This window comes from Silene latifolia, chromosome 10 (genome assembly GCF_048544455.1).
Source record: "Silene latifolia isolate original U9 population chromosome 10, ASM4854445v1, whole genome shotgun sequence".
NCBI lineage: Eukaryota > Viridiplantae > Streptophyta > Magnoliopsida > Caryophyllales > Caryophyllaceae > Silene > Silene latifolia.
In genome coordinates, this window is record NC_133535.1 from 64,953,650 (window position 1) to 64,957,462 (window position 3,813).

General features: G+C 42.3%; 1 non-coding gene across 1 annotated transcript; it reads right to left on the reverse strand.

The window, feature by feature from the left end:
- Positions 1-2,096: 2,096 nt before the first annotated feature.
- On the reverse strand, positions 2,097-2,203 carry LOC141609873 (small nucleolar RNA R71). Its single transcript, XR_012527780.1, has one exon. It is a non-coding gene; the product is annotated as a small nucleolar RNA R71 (small nucleolar RNA).
- Between the last annotated feature and the right edge of the window lie 1,610 nt (positions 2,204-3,813).

Genomic DNA, 3,813 nt, shown 5'->3' on the forward strand with positions numbered 1-3,813 from the left:
TATATAGTCTTTTTAGGCCTTTTTATGCACGTATTTCTATGCTATTATTGTAGTTTTATGCTACGAAATGCCCCGAATATGCTTCTTTGGTTTGTTTTGTCTTATTTACAGGAATGAACCAGGAAATAGTGAAATCGAGCCTTTTACCGTCCGTTTAGCATGCAGTTGGAGGAAGAGTGAATTTGGAGCTTGCAAACTACTATTTTGAGATGCGCAAAGAAGTAAGATAGCTAGGCGAGCAAAGGAAGAACTTCAAATTAATAGTGCCTACTTTGAATAGCTATATCTCGAGTTGTATAACAGATATTCAGGATATTCTAATTGGAGATGAAACTTGTCCTCTGAGCTTTTCAACGCCACCGAAATCGCTCTGTTTGCCCAAGTAACGAAGAAATGGCAGCCGTTTGAAGTTCAGTGCGCAAAGCAGGAAATTGTTGCTGGAAAGTACTCGATCGAGTACAATTATGCTCAATCGAGTCCTTTTTCTACTCGATCGAGTAGTTGCATTTTAGGATTTACTCGATCGAGTAGATTTTCTACTCGATCGAGTGGTTTAAGCTTTAGTTTACTCGATCGAGTGGTTTTAAATCACTCGATCGAGTGGATTCTCTTACGGGCTGGGCTTTTAAGCTTTATTTCGCTATAAGGTTAATAACTTCCTATTTTCTTATAAATAGGAGAGTAGGATGTCTTTTGTAAAGCACCCACACACTATTAGACGATGTTCTACTACTGTTTTCTGTTTTGCCTCTTATTTTCCGGATCTATTTCAGTAACCTTTCTCTCCCTTTTCCTCTTTAATTTAATGTTTGTTCCTCTTTCTCTCTTTATTTATGTTCTTTATTTAATTATGTCAAGCTAAATACCTCTGCTAGGATTAGGGAATTTAATGAATGGATGTTAATTGCTGATTAGGTTATTAGATTCGTCGTTGTTGCTTAGTCTTTGTTGTTAATCGTTGCCCTTAACTGTATCTTGCTAGTTGATTCGAAGCAATTAGCCTTTTAATATTGGTAAACCTTGACCTGGACCGAAAGGTTGGAATAGGCGAGACCCGCAGTGAACAATAGGATGCTTTAGTGAGGGCGAAAGTTAAGCAAATAGTATTTTAGGGCGAATTGAGATCGAAAGGAGATATTCATTGCCCCTTAGACCGACACACCGACTGATCTGAGACCTTACTTGCAATTAACTGACGTTCATTGATGACCCGAAATCCTAGTTTCCCTTTTCTCTGTTAATTTCCCTTAATTATTTCTCTCTTGCCTTAATCTCGTAGTTCAGTCAAAACATTTTAAACCCCCGTTACTCATAGACTAAAATTAGACAGATAAATCTCATTTTGCCTCCCTGTGGAGATCGACCCTACTTACCGCTAGCTTCCGTTAGTTGTACTTAGGTTTATTTTTGATACTGCGACGACCGGTATCAAATTTTGGCGCCGTTGCCGGGGAGGCAATTGCCCTATTTGTTTTTGTTCCGTTTATTTTATCCGTCTCAGGGAATTTCTATTCCTTGAGACAGTTCTTATTCATTTTTTTTCAGTGTTGTTTATGCCCAGGTTAGACAGGTTTGAATTAGTTTCAGCTGATTCAGAGCCAGAGAGATTATTCAGGCATAGACTCCGTCTGCAGAGAAAATCACGAAAGGAAGACTTGAGTACTTTCTAGCCAGAGCTACATCACTCTCTTTTCGAAGACAGTCCGATTTCTACAGTAAAGATGCCAAAACTTTCTAGTCATTCAGTGCCTAAAGCATCCTCTATTCCGAAGGGTTTCAATCTCCAGACTGAGGATGGGAATACATTCGACATCCGTCCTTCTTATATCAATCTGGTGGAGAGAAATATTTATAGAGGTGTGGCAGGTGAAGATCCGAGGAAGCATATGGAGACCTTTACCGATTACTGTTCTACTATCCCCGCCACTAAGGGGGTAACTCAAGACAAGATTAAGGAGGTTCTATTTCCTTTCTCTTTAGCTGATTCAGCCAGGGAGTGGCTGACTGACTTGGACCGCATAGCTGCTAGGGTTACAGATTGGGAGTCTCTTGCTCTTGCATTTTACAAGAGATACTTCCCTCCACAACGCACCAACCTGCTGAGGGCCAAGATTACCAGTTTCAGACAGGCTCCCGATGAAAGTTTTTATGAAGCATGGTCACGATTCAAGAAGTTGGTGAGGTCTATTCCTCACCATGGTTTTGACTCATGGTTTCTAGCTAATCAGTTCTACAATTGGTTGTATGACGACCACAGAGCCATACTTGATGCGGCATCTAGTGGGAGATTTCAGGAGAATACTGATGATGATAAGGGGTGGTCCCTTATTGAAGAGATGGCTAATCACAGTGCTGAGTATGGTAACCCGAGGGATGGGATTAGAACAGTCCATGCAGTTGATAAGCAGGTTTTGGCTCAGCTGGAGACCATGAATGCTAGATTTGACAAGTTGGAGTTACAAGCTGCTGCGGAGCCTCAGACGGTCCATGTTCTTACTAGAGGAGAGACCGTTTCTTGTGAGAGATGTGGGAGTAATGATGGCCATACTGCTGTTGGCTGTCTTGTAGAGAAGGAACAAGTCCTTGCCTTTCAGCAATATAGGCAAGGAGGAGGTTCCTATTACAATAATCAAGGGGCAGTCCATCCCAATTTGAGGCGGACTAGTCAAAATGTGCTCAATCCTACACCTCCTCCGCACCAGCAGCAGCCTTATGTTCCTCCACACAAGAATCAACAAGGCTTTCAAAAGCCTCCTTCCTTTACTCCTCCTAACCACGGTGCATCATCTTCCGGTGGGGTGACTGAAATTGGTGAGCTAAAATCCATGTTGCAAGCCTTTACCAAGCAGTTTCAGCTGAGTGATCAACAGAAAGATGCGTCCATAAAGGCACTTGAAACTCAAGTTGCCCAACTAGCCATGAACCAATCCTCAAGAAAGCAGGGTCAATTACCGACTCAAAATGAGAAGAATCCACATGAGACGGTAAATTTCATCAATCTGAGAAGCGGTCGTTCATATGAGGGACCGGAAATGCAAAAATCAGACCCGAGGAAGGCAATAACTGATGATGAACAGTGTTCTGTCAAAGAAATTGAGCTCACGGCAAAGCAAGTGCTCGATCGACTAGTTTCAGGAGGTCGATCGAGCAGATTTGGTGAAGAAAGTGGTCGATCGAGTAGTTTTTCTACTCGATCGAGTGAAGAGCAAAATGGAGTTGCTCGATCGAGTGAAAATTTCACTCGATCGAGTGATATTGATGAAGATTCTACTCAATCGAATGGGTATATTGGTCGATCGAGTAGTTTTGATGACGGTAAGCTTATTCGAGAGCCTGCTAGTGCTCGTTTAAGCGATAAATCACCGGAAAGACCTCGTTCGAGAGGTAAGAAGCGTCCAAAGGATACAGAACTTGCTCCGGAAGATACATTGGAAGAGAGAAACAAGGGACTCGAGATACCTATCACGGTTCCCTTCCCGAGGCGTTTGCAGAATACTAAGGCCAATCAACAATTCGGCAAATTTGTCGAACTTCTGAAAAGCTTGGAAGTCACTGTGCCGTTCACTGAGTTGCTGACAAAGGTACCCTCTTATCTCAAGTTTATAAAAGAAATTTTATCGCGTAAGAGAAGTATTAGTGATAGTGAGACCGTAGCTTTGACTGAGGTGGGGTCAGCCCTATTTCAAAATAAGTTACCTCCTAAGCAGTCAGACCCGGGTAGTTTTTCAATTCCGTGTCATATCGGTACCTATTTGATTGATAACGCGCTATGTGATTTAGGCGCTAGCGTGAGTGTCCTACCGCTGTCTCTAG